This window comes from Dasypus novemcinctus, chromosome 3, assembly GCF_030445035.2.
Source record: "Dasypus novemcinctus isolate mDasNov1 chromosome 3, mDasNov1.1.hap2, whole genome shotgun sequence".
NCBI lineage: Eukaryota > Metazoa > Chordata > Mammalia > Cingulata > Dasypodidae > Dasypus > Dasypus novemcinctus.
The window spans coordinates 125613581-125635632 of record NC_080675.1 but is presented as its reverse complement, the minus strand read 5'-3'; the positions used below and the strand labels follow the sequence as shown (position 1 = coordinate 125635632).

Genomic DNA, 22052 nt, shown 5'->3' with positions numbered 1-22052 from the left:
TAAGGGACTTTGTGGTCTAATATCTATTTCCACATAGACTGAGCTAAACAGTCTTCGGTTCTTCTGCCTTGCTATTTAACTGGAAGATGAATTTGGAAATCATTGCTTGAGTCACAACAGGTGTTATTTTCCTGTCCCATGTGAAGCAGTATAAGATAAATTTAGTTTCTATTATTTTTGTTTTTTCTCAGCAAGAGCAGGATTTGCAAAATAAATAAGGATTACTGATCTGATCCACTTCTATTTCCTTCAGGGATGTTTCCAACCAATAATGGAAGACTTTTCATTAACTACTCAAAGGATCTCTGTAAATCAGCCCTGACATGTGATCTTTTTGTATTAAAACATATTTGGGCCCTACTTAATAACCACAATCAATCATATGGTTTGTACAGTCTGTTTAATGTAGTATTGACAGCAGACAGATTTTTGGTCCTTTGTTTTCCATTTTATATACATTCATTCCATAAACATTAAATCAGTGTCTGCTATGTTTAGGGCTGCACTATGAGCTGTGAGAAAGACGAAGATGTAAATTCTGGCCTCTGTCTTCCAGGTGCTTAAGCTTCAAGGAAATAGCTGGTGATTAATTCTAAGGTTGTCTAAATGGCAATATACAATGTATATATAAGTGCTAAGAATTTAAGGAGGGGAAGGATTGCCTTGGGGGAAGATTTCTCAGGAAGATATAAAGAAAAAAGAGTTAAGTTGGAACTTAAGAAAACAACATACCTCTCAACAAGAAAAAGATAGGGAAGTTGGTGTGGCTCAAGCAGTTGGGTGCCTGCCTACCACGTGGGAGGTCCTGGGTTCAGTTTCCAGTGCCTCCTAAAGAAGATGAGCAAGACAGCAAGCTGACGTAATGGGCTGGCATAGCAAGCTGACGCAACAAGATGACACAATCAGGTGATACAGCAAGGAGACACAACGTGAGACACAACAAACAGGGAAAAGATGTGACTCAAGCAATTGGGCACCTCTCTCCCACATGGGAGGCCCCGGGTTTGGTTCTCAGTGTCTCCAAAAAAGAAGATGAATAGACACAGAGAGCACACAACAAAAAGACAGAGAGCAGGCAGCAGGCCTAAAACAATGAGGGGGTGGATAATAAATAAATTAATCTTTAAAAAAGAAAGAAAGAAAGAAAAAAAGACAACCCAATTTAAAACTGGGCAAATGACTTGAATAAACATTTATCCAAAGAAAATATACAAATGGCCAAAAAGCACAAGAAAACCTGTTTAACATCATTAACCATTAGGAAAATGTAAACCAAAATCTCAATGAGATACCATTTCACACTATAGAATGCTATTTAAAACGAGAAAATAGCAAGTGTCAGAGAGGATGTGGAAAATAGGAACATTAATTCATTGGTGGTGGGAATGTAAAATGGTGTGGTTACTGTGGAAAACAGTTTGGTGGTTCCTCAAAAAGTTAAGTATAGCATTACCATATGACTTGGCAATTCCACTTCTGAGTATACACCCAAAAGAAATGAAAGCAGGGACTCAAACAGATACTTGCACATCAATGTTCATAGGGGCATTATTCACAATTACCAGAAGGTAGAAGCAACCTAAGTGACTATTAACAGATAACTGGATAAAGAAAATGTGGTATATATTAATAAATACAATATGGAATGAAACTCTGATATATGCAATAACATTGATGAAACTTGAAGATATCATGTTGAGTAAAATAAGCCAGACACAAAAGGACAAATATTGTATAATCTCACTGATATGAAAGAATTAGAATACACAAACTCATAGTCAGAAACTAGAATACAGGTTATCTGTATTCTACCAAGGGGTAGGTAATGGGGAGTTAATGCTTACTGGCCCAGATTTCTGTCTGAGGTAATAGAAAAATTGTGATAATGGATAGTGGTGATAGGAGTACAACATTGTGAATGTAATTAACACTGCTGAATTGTATATGTGAAGATGGTTAAAGGGAAATTTTATAGATGTTACTAAAACAAAAATTTAAAAAAGAACCATAGAACACAACATAAGTAGTAAAAATGTAAAGTAAACTATGAACTATAGTTAATAGTACAATTATAATAATATTCTTTCATCAATTTTAATAAAAGCGGCACATTAATTCAAAGTGTTAAAAATAGGGAAAACTGGGAAGCAGATGTGGCTCAAGTGATAGAGCTTCCACCTACCATATGGGAGGACCTGGGTTTGATCCCTGGGACCTCCTGGTGAAAAAGAAGAAGAGAAAGTATGCCTGTGCAGCAAGCCAGTGCCCACGCAAGTACCCACATGGTGAGCCAGTGCCCCACGCAAGTGAGTCACGCAGCAAGATGATAATGCATCAAAAGAGAGACAAGGGGAGAGTCAAGGTGAAGCACAACAAAAACCAGGAACTGAGGTGGCGCAGTTGACAGGGAACCTCTCTCTCTGCCAGAGGTCACCAGGATCCAATTCCGGTGAATCCTAGAGGAGAGAAAATGAGAAGACAACACAGACAGCAAAAACAGCAGGGTGGGAGGAGGGGAAGAGGGAAAATAAATAAATAAATTTTTTTTAAAAATAGGGAAAACTATGTATGTGTGTTGGGGGGGGGGAGAGATGAGAACTCCATTTTCTGCATGATTCTTTTGTAAATCTACAACTTCCCTAAGAAAAAATTACATATATGCAGTAGAATTTGAGTCACTTCTTACAGATGGCAGACTAGATACTCTGAATAGATAATCCCAGCAAAACAACTAGATTTGCAATGAAACATCTATTGCATCAATGAGTGGGTAGGTATGAAGTAAAGGAAATTTCCAAGGGGTAGATATTAAAATGTAAAATGAAAATAAAAGAGAGATTAAAATGTGAGCTTAAACCAGAGTGGCAAATAATAAACACATAGGAAAGCGGCAGTTACTCTGATGGCAAATCCTGATAAACTGCACTATGAAACCTAAACCTTGGGTCAGCAGCAAACTGAACCTTAAACTCCAGATTAAGCCCAGAAGCCTCAAAGGGGCCAAATGGTCCCAGATATTTTGGACCTAAATAGAGGTGATGGCTGCACAACATTGTGAATATATTAAATGCCACTGAATTTCTTGTTTTAAAATGGTTAATTTTATACTATGTGGATTTCACCTGAATTTTTAAAAAGTAACCAGGCTGATTTTACAAATATCCATATAGAACTTTTAGAAATAAAAAAATATAAATATAGGGGGAAAATGCAATGGACAGCTTAAATAACAGTTCAGATATAGCTGAAGCAAAAATTAGCTAATTCGAAGAGACATCTCAAGAAATTAACAGATAAAAGATAAGACATAGAAAAAAAAATATTTAAAATATATCTAATTAGAATTTCAGAAGGAAGGATCACAGGTCATGCAGGAGAGGCAATAAAGAGATCACTGCTTAAAATTTTCCAGAATGATGAAAGACAAGACTGATATGATAAGAACAACATACACTGAGCAAGATGATTTTTTAAAAATTGAAACCTAATTATATCATAGTGGAATCTACAGAACACCAGAGACAGTGAAATGATCTTAAAACTGTCAGAGAGAAAAGACAGATTGCCTACAAAGGAAGAGTAATTAGAATGATAGTAGACAGTGCAATAATACTTTCAGAGTTTGAGAGAAAAAAGGCTGGCAACCTAGAACTGTGTATTTAGCAAAAACAACTGTTTTCTGAGAACAAAAATGAAATAAAATTATTTCAGATAAACAAAAACTGCATTTACCACCAAAAGACTTTCACTAAGGAAACTTCTAAAGAATCTTGTCTTAGTTTGGGTTTGATCAAAAACTTTGATTTGAATGCATGTAGTTTATTTGAGAGTGATACCAGGGACCTCTTGTAGGCAAGTGGAAGAGTGAGACAGGAAAGGAAAGGAAGCCACAAAAGGATACATTATCAAGTAACTTACCACCATGGGCATCTAGAGCTTATTCTGACTGGGGATCCTGGAATCAAGTGTATAAAATGTCTCAAGAGTTTTCCAACCTGAAGGGCAAGAGAGCTAGGGAATCTGTCAGCTCTCTTCAGAACTTGGTTGAGGACTGTTCCCAGGAGGCATTACCTTCCCTATATTTCTTGCCTGCTCCTGGCAGGGGTAGAGGAGCTCCAACTGCCAGAGAACCCTCAGGCAGAGACACAGGCATTAAGAGTTGGAGGTTTGCTAAACCTAAAATGGTAAGTGGGGAGCAGATGTGGCTCAAGCAGTTGAGCACCTCTCTCCCACATGGTAGGTCCCAGGTTCAGTTCCCAGTGCCTCCTGAAAAAACTAAAATGAACAACAAGCAAAACAAATGATTTAACCAACTCAGGGAAGCATACATGGCTCAGTGATTGAGCCCCAGCTTGCCACATAAAAGGTCCCGGGTTCAATCTCTGGCCCCCTGTACCTCAAAAAAAAAAAAAAAAGATGAGCATTGAGGGGATATGGCAACATCTACTATGGATGTACTCCAGGAAAACAGAAAATGATTGTGGAAGGGAAAGGCCTGGTATGCTATAAAGAACAATGAATTATTAATATGGTAATTATGTAGGTAAATCTAAACAAATGCTGTTAGTATAAAATTATACTGTCAGTATCTAATTTGTACTCCAACACAAAATAAAACAGAAAAGAACTAAAATACTGAACACTAGCATATTTTAAAGCATCATCATTATGTGCAAGAAATAAAAAATTAGGAACCATAAGTTTTATTTTATTATTTTTAAGAATAGAATTTGATCATTTGTGTTTATGTAAGGAAGGTAAAGATATTCAACTAAAGTCGCCTGCTGGAGGAAAAACAAGGAGTGAAGTCTGAAGAAGTGTGAGCTTTTAAATATAGTAAGCTTGATTGGAATGGAAGAACCTTGGTACGGAACAATGCCTGAAGAGAAAAGGTAAGGGGAAGATGAAGGAAAAAAGTTGAAGAGCCTAACATTTTAACCTAGAGACCAGGGATCCCCCTTTTTTTTTTCAATCAAACACCCAATCTGTAAAAATGTTTTGAGCCTGTACCCCTATATACAAAACTCATACTACCCCATAGACAATTCTTGTACTATTAACATGTGTTCATAAAACATACATTCAAAGAGAATTTTTAAGGTTCAATATATTAGATAATATAAACATGCAAAAATATTTTAAAATATGTGCTTTCCCTAAAAACAGTATTAATAATTTAGGTGTGAGCAATAAGATTGGCTATGATTATTTTGAAAATCTTAACTAACGACAGATCAGTATATTGTGACACTGGGTTTAAATGGCTATCATGGCTGAAAATGATACCTCGCCAAAGTAAAGTAGACACCAAGGAAGAAGTGATAATTATTTTTCAATCCCACACACCCATTATGCAAGCATTTTTGTTGAAATTCAGGTAGGAAATTTCCATTTTCTCTGATTTCAATCAGTGGTAATACTATACTAATCAGAAGAGGCTGATTTACAATTTTTAACAAATGAGTTCAAAACCCTTTGAAATTCTTTATCAAATGACTTCTGAACAGATTAGAAAATTGTGTCTCTGAGTTTTTTAAGCTGGCTCTGCAAGGAGGCCCCTGCAGTCATCTAGCTAGGTAGAGAAAGAACCTAGAGTGAAGAGGCAGTTGTAGAAACCAGAGCTCTGAGGACAAATTTGGCAGGTCTTGATCATGCCATGTGGGAAGGAGAAGGCTAAATTTGTAAATACCTGGGTTAGTTAGATTTTTTTATGTTGCAAGATGCAAAAACAAAATTCAAAATGCCTCAGTTAGTGGAAGTTTATTATAAGGATACACAGAAACTCAAAAAGGACAAAAACCATCTTGGTAACTGTACTGCTGGCTTCACGGAAAATGTCCCTCGTGACACTTCCAGATACCAAGAGGTTCTGGTAACCCAGTATCAACTCAGGCCTAAACTGCAAACTTCATCAGTGGTGGATTTTGTGATTCATTTCCTCAGAACCTACTTTGCGCTTGGTTTTTCTTCCTACCCCACAGATAAGTGGGTGCACTCCCTTCCCTGTCTACCTCGTGGTTCCTACTTACCCATGGCTTCTACTGCCTCATGATTTCTCTTTATTGCTTTCTCTGGGTCTCTCTCTAATTCAGCAATCAATTTACTAATTTAGCATCTTTTCTATATTGCACATTAGTATCAAAGAGAACACAGCTGACTGGTCCAGGCACCACAGGTCAAAGGTCTCAGGTAAAGTCAATCCTTAGGTCACTGACCAGTCTTTAGATGGCTGCCTTTGGGGCAGGTGTTCTCGCTTGGGATGGAGAGTCATATCTCCATGGCACAAATTGCAGCAATCTATGCATAAGGAGCTCTTCAGAATGAGCTGTGGGCCTACAGACAACGTGAGGCTCCCCAGCTGGGAAATGAGCAGGTCGCTCATACAGCCTGTCTAATACAGTCTTGGGGATGGAAAGCTGGGACATTCTAGATAAATAACAGAGGTCAGTGATACACATAAAGTCCTACTTCAGGTACTAAATAGGAAGTAGCAATTAAAAAGCCATTATTATTAGATAATGACAAATGCAATACATAATACTGAATGGCATCTAAGAATGGAGGAGAAAAGACTCAAAAGGACATTATTTGGACATAAGAAAAAATTGGAATACAGAATGTAAAGCTTTATATCAATGTTAAATTTCTTGAACTTAATAACTGCACTTAAGGCAATTAAATAAGTGAATATCCTTATTCATAGGAAATGTACATGGGACTGTTAAATATTCAAGGAGTAAGATGAGTGTAACCTGTTCTCAAATGTTCAGAAAAGAAATGATAGTTAGCAAAGATGGCAAGATGCTAAAATTGGTGGATCTGGGTATCTGGGGAGGTTGGGGATATGCTGGAGTTCTCTGTAGGGATTTTGCATTATTTTTGCAATTGTCCTGTCAGTTTGGAATTATTTCAAAACAAAATTTTTTTTCAGGTACCAGGGCCAGAGATTTAAACCCAGAACACGTATGTAGGAAGCTGGCGCTCAACTACTGAGACACATTGGCTCCCCTGAGTTGTTTTAGTTCTTGTTTTGCTTGTTGTTTATTTTTTTGTTTTTAGGGGGCATTGGGAACTGAACCTGAGATCTCCCATGCGCGAAGCAGGTACTCAACTGCTTGAGTCACTTCCAATTCCCAACAGTTGTTTTTTTTTTAAAGGTATTACTATTACTGCTAGTAATAAAAAATCTGTGAGTTGCCATGTGGTTAAGGCTACCTGAGGCTATATTCTCAGCACTCTCCTGAGTGGCTGTGTGATCTTGGGCAAATCATGTAACTGATCTATGCCTCAGTTTCTCACCTGTAAAATGAGTATAATAATACCTATCTCATCAGGTTGTTATGAGAATTAAATCAATTATTATATTCAAATAGCTTAGAACAGTGCCTGGCATATAATTAAGCATCAGATGAATATTTGCTATTTTACTTTCAATTGTGTATTAAACCCTGAGTATGTACCAGTCCTCATACTAAACCTATCACAGCGGTTTACTCATTTAAGTTTCACAACAACCATCTCAGGTAGGTATTATGATGCCCATTCTATATATTAAGCTACAGATAAAGTACAGAAATGTTCATTAATTTGCCAAAAAAATTATATAATAGGCTGGAAGCCTCGAGTTTCCTCATGTAAAAATGTTAATCATACCACCTCAAAATTTTTCAGAAGCCAAAATGGAATAAGTTGTGGTAAAATATTTTATAAACTATTAAAGTATTATACAAAGCATTATTGTTAACAACGAACCTTAAAAATTTGCTACTTTTTCTATAATTATTGCACACCGGCATTTAAAGAATTAAAATATGAAAGCTGTTTGCCATATAGCATATTAGCCTGCCTAAAATAATTCAAATTATAATTCTTAAATATTTAGAAATATTTAGTATTTAGTATTACATCAAACAGTGGTTCTGTCACTCTTGAGAAATGGGATTGGCCCATCTCTGAACTGATCCCCACATTGTCCTTATCCTATCACCACAATGACCTTCACTGGTCATCGTCATACCATCTGCTTTGGAGCTTGTCTTTGATATAGTTTGCCAGAGGTGCTATATCAAAATACCCCAAATGGGTTGGCATAAACAACAGGAATTTATTGGCACACAGTTTAGAGGCCTGAAGTCCAAAGTCAAGGTATTGGCAGGCCATTGACATGCCTCCTCTGAAGTCTGTAACGCTCTGTGGTGGCTTCCTGGCACTCAACCGCTGCCTCCGTCATATGGCGCACTGTCTCCTTCTGTCTCCTCCTGTGGCTTGTACCGCCATGTCCAAATTTCCTTTCCTTCCAAGGACTCCAGTCACACCGGATTAAGGCCCACCCTGTTTCAACTTGGTCTCATCCTATTAGGATCTTTGACAATCCTATTTACAAATAAGCCGAAACCCACACACTGGGGGTTAGGACATGATTCGATCTACCACAGAATGTGTGTTGATCTCCTCTCCTTCCTCTCCCTCAGGGACCCAGAGACCATCCTTCCTTTCCCAAGTCCTGGAAGGGAGGGGGCCACCTCGTGCCTCTCCAGGTTTCCTCTCAGATTCCCAAAGCCGCCAGCACAGTTGCAAGTCTTCCCAGCACTTTCTCTTCACCAGCACTGTCTGTGTTCTAGTCACAGAGTCAGGTGCTTTCCCTCTTCCCCAGTGAACCAGGTACAGGCAAAATGCCACTGTTAATGAGAGAGAGGGAGGTAAGGCATTTCAAATCAGATAGTTCAAAAGGGCAGTATTCATGTTTCCAAATTAAACCTAACATAATAGGGGATGTGGAGTGAGAACTTAAACAGCAGAGATATTTCGTTCCTTCCCATCTTTCTACCAACACTGCAGTCCTTTTAGGTTAGTCGTTGTAGTCACTGTCTCAGAGAGCAATTCCTCCTCAGGAATGGTCTTGGCAAAAGCATTTACACTTTCTGGACCTCTGAGTCCTCATTGGTTTCTTGCTTTGTTTTCTTTTTGGTTAGGAATAATATTAATCACTTACTACCTTTTAATAATCCTGTGATACACAAATGTAATGAAGTACATGGTAGCACTTTGAAAATGTCCTACTGTTCAAATGTAAAACATCTTATAATTATCATTGCTGTGATCACTGCCATTATGATTATTAAAATAATTCTTGGAGTTCCAACAATTGGAACCCAGGGAAGATTCCCCAGAGAAGGAAGCATCTGAAAAGTTGATCCGGCTCTGATGGATGTGCAGGATTGAGTAAGGGAATGAACAGCCCTGGCTGAGAGGATTGAGAGGAGGTCAGTGTGGCAGAAGCAAGGAGACAAGTAAGAAGGCTATGAGATGTCAGTGGGTTACCAGCTTAGCTGAGCAGAGGGATTGCCTAGGGGAGGAAAAGAAAACAAATTTGGATGAAAAAGGAGGCTGACCCAGGGTAGACCTCTCCATGAAAGCAGCACGTTAAGTATGAGTTCTGCAGCTAGAGCGGGTAAAAGGGGGCATTTCCTTTGTTCAAAATTAGGGGTTTGCTTGGGAAAATGGACGTATACTCACTGGTTCAGGCATCCTGAGTATTAAAATGTTTAATGCTACTACCCCTCTCATGCACTGTCCCGTACTTGCAAGTGAGTGTATTCTTTTCCTTGTGGCTTGGGTTGTATCCAGCCCTGGGCTTGGCAGATGAGTGCCCTGAAACGAGTGGTTGAATTGAATCCATGCCTCCCGTATCACCTTCCATCATCCCAATTCCTTTAAGTTCCCAATGTCCACTCAATCAGTGGTCATTTCTTTGTCTTCATCCTTCTGACCTCTGCTGAATCTACACCTGGTCCTTATTCATTCTAAGGCCATATTGTTTGCAATATGCAAAATATGCTGAGAGCAATTCTGTCCCCCCATTCCCAAATAGCTTCAGAATTCTGCCTGAAATGTAAACCAATAAGATATTTTTTCTTTCTTTCTTTCTTTCTTTTTTCCCATATAACCCACTCCCCACCCCCTCACCATATCATTTTTGTAAATTATATTTTTTGAAGATATATACATCACATAAAAAATGTTACATTAAAAATTATGAGGTTCCTGTATACGCCCACCCCTCCACCCCACTCTTCCCACACCAACAACCTCCCCCATCATTGTGGCACACTCATTGCACTCAGTGAACACATTTTGGGGCGCTGCTACACTACACAGATAATAGTTTACTCTGTAGTTCACACTCTCCCCCAGTACATTCAGTGGGTTATGGCAGGATATATAAAGTCCAGCATCTGACCCTGAAATATCATTTAGGACAACTCAAAATCCCAAAAATGCCTCCACATCACATCTCTACTTCCCTCTCCCTGCCCTCAGCAACCACTGTGGCCACTTTCTCCACCTCGATGCTAAAATTTCTTCTATTACTCGTCACAATAGTTTTATAGTAGAATATCAGTAAGTCCACTCTAGTCCATATTTCATTCCTCCATCCTGTGGGCCGTGGATGGCGATGTCCCCTCCACCTCTAGATCAAGAGGGGGCTTAGATTCCACATGGATGATGGATGCAATTCCTCTGCTTGCAGCTGTTGGCACTCTTGATTCCCTGGTGTGGTGGTTGACCATCTTCACCTCCCTGTTAGCTGACCTGGGTAAGACCAACGAACCAGAGATTAGGACCAATGAGATATTTATTCCTGTGCACCTGTATTTTCTTTGAAAATACAAATGCATCCAAGGTCGCTAAAGAAGCCTAAGACTCACACTCCATTGTTAATTATTTTAATTAAATTATTTTTCGTCTACCTGTGAGTTACACTTCAAGAAATGAAGGAATGCTTGCTTTAACTAGTTTAGGTGGAAGGAAGGGTCTCCTGGAACAGGAGGGAATCACGAGGGAGGGCTTTGGTGAAATGAAGAGCAGAATGAGGACACAGGAGATGTGTTCTAATGTTCACTATTGCCAAATCTTAACTTTGCTCTACCACACGCATCTAGTCTCCACCTCCGCCCTGCCCCAGGCATTTTGCCCCCTGACAGCCTCAGAAAGGAGACACCTTTCATTCACAAGGGCAGCTTCGAATAAAAATAAATATGAATTACTTTCTTCCCTCCAAACAAGTCCTGTGGGGTTCTAAGGAGGGAATCCTTGGCTCCTTTCCAGGATTGATCTGAGAGTTTCATATGCAAATACTTAGACTACAAATTAAATCTGCCTCCCCCCACCCATGTACCCACACATAAGCAACAGAGAGTAGATGTTGTCCAGCTCAGCCCTGATTAAAACTTGGTACCATTTAAAATCTAACTTCCAGGACTCACCTATTCTGGAATGTTCTTCTGAAAGGCTAAGACTATGTCTCCTGACATCCAAGGGAACATTTCTCTCCTTCTCCTGGTCCATCATTGGCCCCTAAAATAGTAACTTCTGCCCACACCCTATTTCTCTGGGAAGTGAGAAAGCTGCTTCCAGCTCTGCCTTTTGGGGAGGAGCAGCTGATGGCACCAGAAAGGTAGGGGAAAGGTCATGCCTCTTGCTCACTCTCAGGCTGAGACCTGCCTACACGTTGTCCTCTCTGACTCTCCTCAGGCAGCAAGCAGAAATGGCTCAAGGGCTGATTTCTAGGGGCAGGACTCCCTGAGTCTCCTCGCCCTTTCTGAAAGGGAGTGAGGGCAGAGGCCAGTCACGTGTTCTCTGCAGACCAGTTCTCCCCAACTACAGGTAGAATTGAAGGATCAAACTCTGGTTACTACGAATAGAAGGCCCCTACCTAGGCCACAGATAGAAGCCATGTTCTCTAGTCCAGCCTCACCATTAATGAAGTTGCATTTTGATTTCCATTAGACTTGCGTGCCTAGTTTCTTAACTGATTCAGAATCAGAGGGAAGAAAGCATGTCATTGACTGGTGTCTTTAAAATGTCAACAATGACTTGAGGAAAATTGCTTAGCAAAGAATTCTACCCCCCTGCTTCTCAGTGCCCTCTGAAGAACCAGAATTCCATTCTGATGTATTTACCTGGCCATCTCATCTCCCCATCCAGCCCTCACCTTCCCCACCCACCCCCATTTTGGCCTGGGGTTTGTCAAATGTATTCTGTGAGCTGGAGAGCACACACAGAGTTTGGAGCTAGGATCTAGTTACCCATGAGTTAAATCCACTTCCTTTTCTGTGAACCTCAAGCTCTGAATTGGTGTGCACCATGGATTTCAGGGTACTGGGAATCTTCCAGGGTAGCTCTAAGAGCCTACAACCCCAGATACACTGACGCCTATGTAGCTTACCCTGCATAGTTAACAATATTAAGAGTAGGACATTTTGGGAAGCAGACTTGGCCCAGTGGTTAGGGCGTCCGTCTACCACATGGGAGGTCGCGGTTCAAACCCCCGGCCTCCTTGACCCGTGTGGAGCTGGCCCATGGGCAGTGCTGATGCACGCAAGGAGTGCCCTTCCACACCCCCACGTAGGGGAGCCCCACGCGCAAGGAGTGCGCCCCGTAAGGAGAGCCGCCCAGTGGGAAAGAAAGTGCAGCCTGCCCAGGAATGGCGCTGCACACACGGAGAGCTGACACAACAAGATGACGCAACAAAAGAAACACAGATTCCAGGGCTGCTGACAACAACAGAAGCGGACAAAGAAGACGCAAAGAATAGACACAGAGAACAGACAACCGGGGCAGGGGGGTGAGGGGGGAAGGAAAGAAAAATAAATAAATAAATCTTAAAAAAAAAAAAAAAAAAGGTAGGGCACTTTAAAAATCCTTAATATTTTTTTAGGAAAAAACATTCTGGGAATACTGCCGTTTTTATTTCTCAACGAAACCTTTCATAAGACTAAGCATTTTTATTGTTCATGCAAGCATTTGGTGGATTACTTTTAACGAAAGATACATTTTGTTTCTCAGATTATAAGTGGGTTTAGAACAATAATTTTATAATTCAATTACATTGTCAGAGTTATCTGGCACAAACCATTATTGCAATGTCTCACACAAGCAATGAAATAAAAAAATAACCATTGTTTTTAGGACTGGATTGTTGGTTGGTTGACTGTCATAGCCATATTCCAATTAGAATAATTACATTCCATCTATACACTTTCCACCTACAATTCAGCTTGACAGATCTGGAATAGGAAAAGTTATGTCTCAAACTTTTGAGGACTCAGGCTTACTAAAATCTCAACCCATTTCACTCTAGAGGTGGACTTTAAAAATGAGTAACAAAGTAATTTCAATAGCCCTATTTTGCAGCTGATTAACTATAAAGGCTACAGAATGAAGTTCATTGGCATGACCTGGGGTGACATAATATTTATATGGATATCACACATTTTCCTAAAGTATGTAGCTATAACATACTGCTGTTAATACACATTTCTAAGCAAAAGTATTCTTATATTTCAATCATGGTGCATATTCTTAAATGTCTGCACTATTCTGAACACATATGAATTTGGTAACAATTCTGCTTGAAATTATTTGAAAAAGAGTTTTGCTCAGTCAGGAAAAATCATACACGCTAACAGAAGCCTCCCTCTCCCCTCATAATCCAGGATTGAAATTGTGCCATCTTCTGTTTCCTCCTTTCTTTCTTCTATTTTTTTTAACTTTCAATTTTCAACTTTTATTTATTTTATTTTTTGTCATTACTGCAAAAACGAATTTTGATTTTTAATCTTTAGTTTGATTTAAACATTGCTTTTAGTATGAGGCCAACACTAGCTGCCCAGCAAGGGCTCTGCAGAGATGGTCACAGCAGCACACACCTGCGGCTCTTCTTTGGTTCTAGAGGCTCCAGGGCAGCCAACATTGCTTCATCAAATATATTCTTTAGGCCTTTCTGTGTGAGTGCAAAACACTCCACATATTTGACAGCCTTCAGGACACGGGCCAGCTTTTCAGAAGCCTCCGTAATGATAGGCTTCTGTTTGTTCTTGACAAGTTTCTCAATACTAGAGGGGTCATCTCTGAATCAATTTGGGTCCCAACAAGCAAGAAAGGAGTCTTTGGACAGTAGTGAGTTATCTCAGGTACCCACTTTTCTTTCACATTTTCAAATGAAGACAGAGAGACCACTGAATAAGAGATTAGAAATATATCTGTTTGTGGATAACTCAGTGGTCATAATCTGTCATAATTCTCTTGCCCTGCAGTATCAAAAAGTCCAAGAGTATATGGATCTCCACCAATCATAACTGTGACTGCCTAGTTGTCAAAAACAGTTGGTACATATTCAGATGGAAATTTATTTATGTGTAGGATATCATGCTTTACCAACAGCACCATCACCCACAACAATGCACTTAATTGTCTGCATTGCTGAAACAGCTTTGTATGTACTTTTAATACTTCAAATTCAATGTTGACCTCTGCTCCTCCCTCAATTTTTATTTTTAAAGATGGTTTCGATTACATAAATGTTACATAAAAAATATAGGGAATTCCCATATAACCCACCCCATCCCCTCCCACACTTTTCCTCCTTAACATCTTTCATTAGTATGGTATATTTGTTACAATTGATAGACATATATTGAAGCATTGCTACTAGCTACAGTCTATAGTTTACATTATAGTTTACACTTTGCACTGCACAATTTTATAGGTTTTGACAAAATATATAATGGCCTGTATCCGTCACTATAATGTCATGCAGAATAATTCCAATGTCCCAAAAATGTCTCCATGTTATACTGATTCTTTCTTTTCCCTCTCCCTCCCCTCAGAACCTCTGGTGACCATTGCTAGAATAATGATAAGTCTATAATAGATTAATAAAGTCTACTCTAGTCCATTGTTCATCGCCTAGTCTTGAGGATTCTGGGATGGTGAAGCCCATTCTGCCTCTAATTGAGAGGGGCTTAAATGCCGTGGGGCAGATGGATAGAACTGTCTTGCTTGCAGTTGTAGATACTCTCATTTTCTGGGGATGCATGTCGTCCATCACGATCCTTTTATTAGTTGTCCTGGGTAAGTCGAGGGAACTGGAGAGTAGGTATTGCAACTCTGCTGAGACTCAGGGCTCGACCAGCATAGGAACAGACAGAAGATCTAAATCTCTGGGGCATATAATTAACAAGTATAGTGCTAATTATAGGTTCAAATAAAAGGGGCAGAAGAGCCATGTGTAGGGAAATTATATATGAGTCTAACTCTATTATACTGAGGAGCATATATTCCAAAGTAAGAGCTCCTGACAGGATGCCAAATTCCTGAGATTGTCTACCCCGTTTCCTCCTTCCTTTCTTGTTCTTCCATATCTTGGTAGTTTCTAAGTACCACGAAATCTTCCCTGTGACCTTCCCCATTGCTGTCTCCTATTTTTTTTTTTTTTAGATTTTATTTTTTATTTATTTCTCTCCCCTTCCCCACCCCCATTCCCAGTTGTCTGCTCTCTCTCTCCATTAGCTGTATGTTCTTCTGTGTCCGCCTGTATTCTTGTCAGTGGCACCTGGAATCCGTGTCTTGTTGTATTGCATCATCTTGCTGCGTCAGTTCTCCATGTGTGTGGTGCCACTCCTGGGCAGGCTACACTTTTTTTGCTTTGGGCAGCTCTCCTTACGGGGCGCATTCCTTGCGTGTGGGGCACATCAGCACTGTGCATGGGCTTGTTCATCACATGGGTCAGGAGGCCCTGGGTTTGAACCTTGGACCTCCCATGTGGTAGGTGGATGCCCTATCTGTTGGGCCAAATCTGCTTCCCTCCTATTCATTTTTAAGTTCACAGCCTTGCCACTCCTCTCAGGGATTATTGCAGGAGCCTTTTAACTGCAGTCCTGTGCAGGCCCCCCTTTGGTCTTCCTCTGGCCGTACTCCTCTCCACAAAACAAGGATACTGCAGCACTATGGGACTTGCCATTTGAGCCCAAGCCCCCAGTTCTAGACCACTATTGGAATACTATTGTTTGGACCTGGAATTTTTTGACCAAGTAGTCCTGAACCTGCTTCCTAAGCTTGTGCAGGCTCTTTCTCTGAGGGCCATGCAATGCAGGTGAACCCTCCAATTTGTCTAAACAACCACAAGTCTAAAGGGTTGGCCAAAGGTAGCTGTTATTAGGTATGGATGCAGTTTGGGCGTGGCAGATGTGTCTACACACACGTGGGAGAGGCCTTCATAGCACTGGCGGGTGTCCAAGGAAGAGAAGGGGTAGCCTCTGGGCCAGGGGCCAGCAACTGGGAGCTGAGTTTGGCTTTCTCTGCCAAGAATTTTATATTCACATCTGGTTTTCCAGGTTCTCATGAAGGTATATTTGTCAAGGCAAGAGGATAGAACATATTTTATTTAACACTTGGTCAGCTTTATTGACAACTTTTAAATATTGAGTCATACTGTGGGCCTCCATTTTTATTGTTGCCCTGAACCCTACAAATATTAACAGCAGGCCTCCTAACAGTTCTCCCTATTCCAGAAGGGTTAAAGGCAAGCAAACATTAGATCCTCTAACTCCTAAGCATGTTGGGGAGATAATCTGTGGTATCTTAGGTTTTGTCTCTGAGAATCTTTGGAAATGTGCTTTGTGGTTTTGTCCTCAAGTATTCATTTTATTTAATTTACAAAGAGGCAAAAAAGATAGCAGCTAGTTTGACTGATTGCACCGGTGAGTCCATCAACATCTCAACCCAACCAAATTACTAAGGAGCCCAAAGTCACATTTCTATTAAACAAAAGAGCAACATACCAGCAGAGAACAACCAAACTAATCAATCACCTGTATTTGAATAAAGCTCCATACTGTTCAATGTACTTTTAAAAACATTAACTCATTTGATGCTCACTGCTATTCCTTAAGGCAGCCAGTGTCCAATATCATTCACAGTTTATAGATGAGAAAAACAGAGGCCTGGAGAAGGTGAGTTAGGGAGTTACCTAAAATTATACAGCACATAAATAGCAGAGTCTCCTAAAGCCCAGTTCCAAATTCTTGCTTCTAAGGGGAACAGGATCCAGACTTAACCTAAAACATACAGATGTACTTTTTATATTTGGAAAAGCAGCCCTAGGAAAGTGCATTTGGCTTCCAGTTCTGGTTTGGCACTGCCTGATAATGTGGGGGAAGTGATCCAACAGAGGTGAGGCCTCAGTTTCCTCATCTTTAAGATAAAGAAGTTAAAGAGATAATCTCTAAGGTTTCTTCCAGCTCTGTGGTTCTTTTACAGTCTACACCCTAGATTGCTTTTCACATTTGTGAAAGCATCCCCGAAACCCAGGCAGTGCGGTTTGTTATATTAATGAGTTGTTATCAAATGGTCCCAGGTGTTCTCCATCCCCCTAAATTAATCAGATCAACTGGCCCCAGGTTAATCAGAAGTTAAAATTAAACACCGGACAAAATGGCAAAACAACTATAATCTTTGTAGCTATTTTCAAACATTTCTAGGGACAAGGCCACTGGGCAATATTTTCCAAATTCCATAGTACACCGGTTCCAAGAGATATTAATAGGATCACCTTGAAAAGGGAGGTTTCTAGACACTGGGTTAATTAAACAATGTCAAACAGGTTTCTTTTGTGTAGATCCTTTAATATGAGTAGGGATTATTAATTATTAACCTCAGGAGGAGGATATCCCATCTCCAGGAACTAGTGCTCCTCAGAACACAGTTTTGGAAAACATCATTAGAAAGCATTTGGGAATCACTGATTATTGCCAGCACCTCAGAGTTTATACCAAAAGCAAACAGTAACTTTTGATAATGGCCCATATATACTGAATGTGACATAAGATTGTTTTTAAAATAAACCAGTATACAAAAATGTACCGATCCACATGGAAGTTCTTAAAAAACAACAACAACCCAAAAAAAACCCCCTAGGAAATAATATACTTAATGCAATGATAAATCAAATTGACCAAGGCAGCTGGTGGAATATGTTGGTTATTTTAAAAGTTCTAGAAGTAATCTTTTGAAATTGCATTCTGGAATGAATTTGACCCATGGAAGGAAATGTTTTTATTAAATAGTGGTCATCTTCCTCATTTATAATCCAAACAGCTTCACTCACCTACATTTTTCATTAAACATACCCATGAAGAGATTAAGCTATTTTTGAGAGTGAAAATATTTTTGAGGCAGATTGTATTTTCCAAATATGCCTGCAATAATCCCATCCTGCATGCTCTTAAAATGAGACCTTGAGCCAGCTCATATAAATGCCACATACTTTTTTCTGCCTTGCTCTCTTGGGAATTTGTTCTTGGAACCCAGCTGTGAGGGAGACCAAACTAGCCTATGCAGAGAAACCACATTGAGAGGACTTGTGTAGGTGCTCCAATAGACCCCATCAACTGCCAGGCTTACCAGCGAAGATGCCTCCAGTTGATTCTAACCTCCAGCCATTGAATCACCGCAGCCTTCTTCCCCAGCGAAGACTCAGACATCATAGAGCAGAGACAAGCTGCCCCCTCTCTGCCCTGTCAGAATCTGTGAACACGATACATTGGTTATTTTATATCCATAAGTTTTAGGGTGATTTCTTAGGCAGCAACAGAAACACTAAAAACATCAAAGGATAAAATTTTCTTCTGTTGAGAAAATTCCAAAGTTGTGCCAAAGAGGTTTAATTTTATAAATCTTTAGTATTAGAGATTTTTAACCTTAGATCTTGGACCTCTTTATATTGAAGATTTTGGATTTTGTACCAAAACATCTGAATTTCCCCAAGAGATACATTATCCAAGTCATGGTTGGTTGGTTGGTTTAATAGAAATTTCCAGAGATTTCAGGATCCTAAAACTCTCAAGATGCCCAACTCAATGTCTCAAACGAAGCAGGGCTCCCAAAATTAAATGTCATCAGGGATCAGACAGGTGATAAAATGAGTCAAGTAGAGACTTGGGAATCTGGGAGAAACTAGAGTCCCAAAAGACTATTGGTATGTGACTTGTAGAGGAAAATAGCCTAGTCTCAACTCCTCTTCTGAAAACATTTTAATGGCTTAACATTTTTTTATTAGAGCAGTTATAGGTTTATAGGAAAATAATGCAGAAAGTAAGGAGTTCCCATATACCTTCCCAACCTGAGTTTTCCCTACTATTAAGATTTTGTATAACTGTGGTAAATTTGTCACAATTAATGAAACAATATTATTATTATTAATTATATTCAATAGTTTACATTAGGGTTCACTCTTTGTGTTTTACAGCTCTATGGGTTTAAAAAAATTTTTTTTTATTGTGGTATCATATAATCAAGCTAAAATTTCTCATTTTAACCACTTTCAGAAAGTATACAATTCAGTAGTGTTAATTACATTCAAAATGTTGTGCTACTATCCCAACCATCTATTACCCAAACTTTTCCATTACCTCAAACAGAAACTCTGTACCAATTAAGCAATAACTCCCCATTGTCCCTGCGCCCAGCCCTACCCCTGGAAACCTGTATTTTAATTTCTGAGTCTAGGAATTTTGCATATTGTAATTATTTGTGTGAGAGAGATGATACACTATTTGCCCCTTAGTGTCTGGCTTATTTCACTCTATATGATGTGTTCAAGATTCACTCATACTGTTGCGTGTGTCAATTTCATTCCTTTTTACAACTGAATAATATTCGATTGTATGCCTATATCACATTGTATGTATATATACATTCATCTGTTAATGGACACTTGGGTTGTTACCATTGTTTGGCAATTGTGAATAATGCCTCTATGAATATCAGTGGTCAAATATTTGTTCAAGTCCCTACTTTCAATTCCTTTATATACATACTTTGGACAGGAGTTGCTGGGTCATATAGTAATTCTGCACTTAACTTCTGAGGAACCGTCAAACTGTTTTCCACAGCAGCTGCATCATTTTACATTCCCTAAGCAACGCATGAGGGTTCTTATTACTCTACATCCTCACTAACACTTATTCTTTTCCATTTTTAAAAAATGCTAGCCATTCTAGTGGGTATGAAATTGTGTTTGATTATGGTTTGATTTGGATTTCCACTAGCTAATGATGTTGAACATCTTTCCATGTGCTTATTGGCCATTTGTATATCTTCTTTGGAGAAAATCTATTCAAGTCTTTTCCCATTTTTAAATTGGGTTGTATTTTTTGCTATTGAGTTATGGGAATTCTTTATATATTCCCAATATAAAACCTTTATCAGATATATGGTTTCCAAATACGTTCTCCCATTCTGTAGGTTGCCTTTTCACTTTCTTGATAATATCCTTTGAAGCACAAAAGTTTGAAACCAGTGCCTAATACAAGGTCCTGAAGATGTTCCCCTGTATTTTTGCTAGGATTTTTTTATAGTTTTAGTTCTTATACTTAGGGCTTTGATCCATTTTGAGTTAATTTTTTATGTGGTATAAGGCAGGGATCCACTTTCATTCTTTCCCATGTGGATATCCAGTTTTCCCAATACCCTTTGTTGAAAAGACTATCCTTTCCTCATCTAGTGGACTTGGCACCCTTATCAAAAAAAAAAAAAAAAAAAAAAAAACTGGCCACAGATGTGAGCTCTTTTTAAAGGAAGCCCCATTGGCACATTGCAATCTTTGTCTCTTGCAAGATTTGTTTTCTAAGCTCCAAAGGACACTCAGAGGCCCAGGACATTCCCAGAATCTTTATTCTTTGCATGTTAAAACATGGATTCAAAGAGTATTCTCAAGTGAAATACAAAGAGCCTGATAAATATGCTGATACTATAGGGCAGCCTTGATTAGACTTCTCAGCGAAAAATTAGTCTGAGAACTAGTAATGTGTCATTTACTCCATGAAATCCCATCAAGATTCCAGGAATAAATCTCTTTATCAATCCATTTCTAAGAATTCTGGGCTCTGTGCCCGACAGCTTACCTCTCCGACCCATTTCTGGTATATGCCTTCATATTAATCTGAACAAACAAGCAATTCTTTTATTTTATTTTATTTTTGGTTTTTAAAATATAATCTCAATTAGTTGATTAATAGATTAATGAGTGTCTTTCCCTCCAGACCCAAAGTCTCTTTCGGGGATGCCCTTGCCTATCTTGTTTTCTTTTATATTTCCAGCACTCAGCACAGTGCTTAGCACAAAACAAGTACACAGTCATTGCTTAGTCAATGAAGGAATGGTCTCCCACTCATTTAGTCAATACATGCACGTTAAACACTATGTGTCATTTGTGGATCCTGCAAGTGGGGATAATATGATGTGCAGTACAGATAGATTCAGCTCTCATAGCACTTACTATCTAGTGGGAAAATGGGGGAGAAAAAATACCCAAGTAAACAAATAAATTCAATAATTTCTGGTAAAATCTATGGTAAGAGCTATGAGGAAAACCAAACAGTGAACTGTGATAGAGATAGAAAGACTGTGACCCTTTGAGCTGAGCACTGAATGACATGGAGCCAGCTCTTTAAGTAAAAGGGGTGGGATGAAAGTTCAGTAGCAGGAGCAGCCAGTGCAAAGGCCCTGAGGCAGAACTCTTTTGGCTTATTTAAAAGACTTGGCACATTAAGAAGTGCTGCTGGAGCATCATAAAAGAGGGATACATGGTAGGGGATAAAGTTTAAAGATCAGCAGGGACTGAGCAGGAAGGGCCCCATAGGCCAGTGTGAACAATGGATTCCAGGAGGACCAGAGTGGCAAACTGTAACAAGAGTTAGAGTGGCTGGGAAGCCCAGGCCTGTCTTCATGCAGCCTAAAATAACACATAAATACACATACAACAGGAACAGAAACTTCACCAGTTACGGCTGCAACTGTCCAGGTGCTAAGGAACACACACGCCCTCCAACCCCCACCCCCACCCCCACCAGTGAGGGCACCTGACCCTACTGCCGCCTTTCTTTGGGATCACCTGCTGACAATACAGCCCTGACAGGTCAGCAACTCACTGGCTTGAGAAAATTGCAATTCCGAGTTCCTGAAGGGGAGATATCTACCCATCAACGCGAATGTCAGAGTACTAGGCTCAACATCACTATCATAACAATAAAAAAGATTCCGAGCTGCTTTACCGTAGGGCAGACCACTCAGATTGCTGTATCCGGGAACCAGGCCATAACAACAAAACTATTTCGGGTTAGGCAGGCTGTTGCGGTCCAAAGACCCCCTCCTCCAACCAACCAGAGCGCCCGGCCCAGTCCCTCTAATAACTTCCTCCGAGACTCCTC

At 39.6% G+C, this 22052-nt stretch overlaps 1 long non-coding RNA gene and 1 pseudogene across 1 annotated transcript; both read right to left on the bottom strand.

The window, feature by feature from the left end:
* Positions 1-5507: 5507 nt before the first annotated feature.
* On the bottom strand, positions 5508-22013 carry LOC105745199 (uncharacterized). Its single transcript, XR_001118006.4, has 3 exons — positions 21897-22013; positions 18247-18369; positions 5508-10593 (listed from the first exon to the last, which is right to left on the bottom strand). It is a non-coding gene; the product is annotated as an uncharacterized lncRNA (long non-coding RNA).
* LOC105745198 (cell division control protein 42 homolog pseudogene) lies at positions 13202-14263 on the bottom strand (annotated as a pseudogene).
* Positions 22014-22052: the final 39 nt, after the last annotated feature.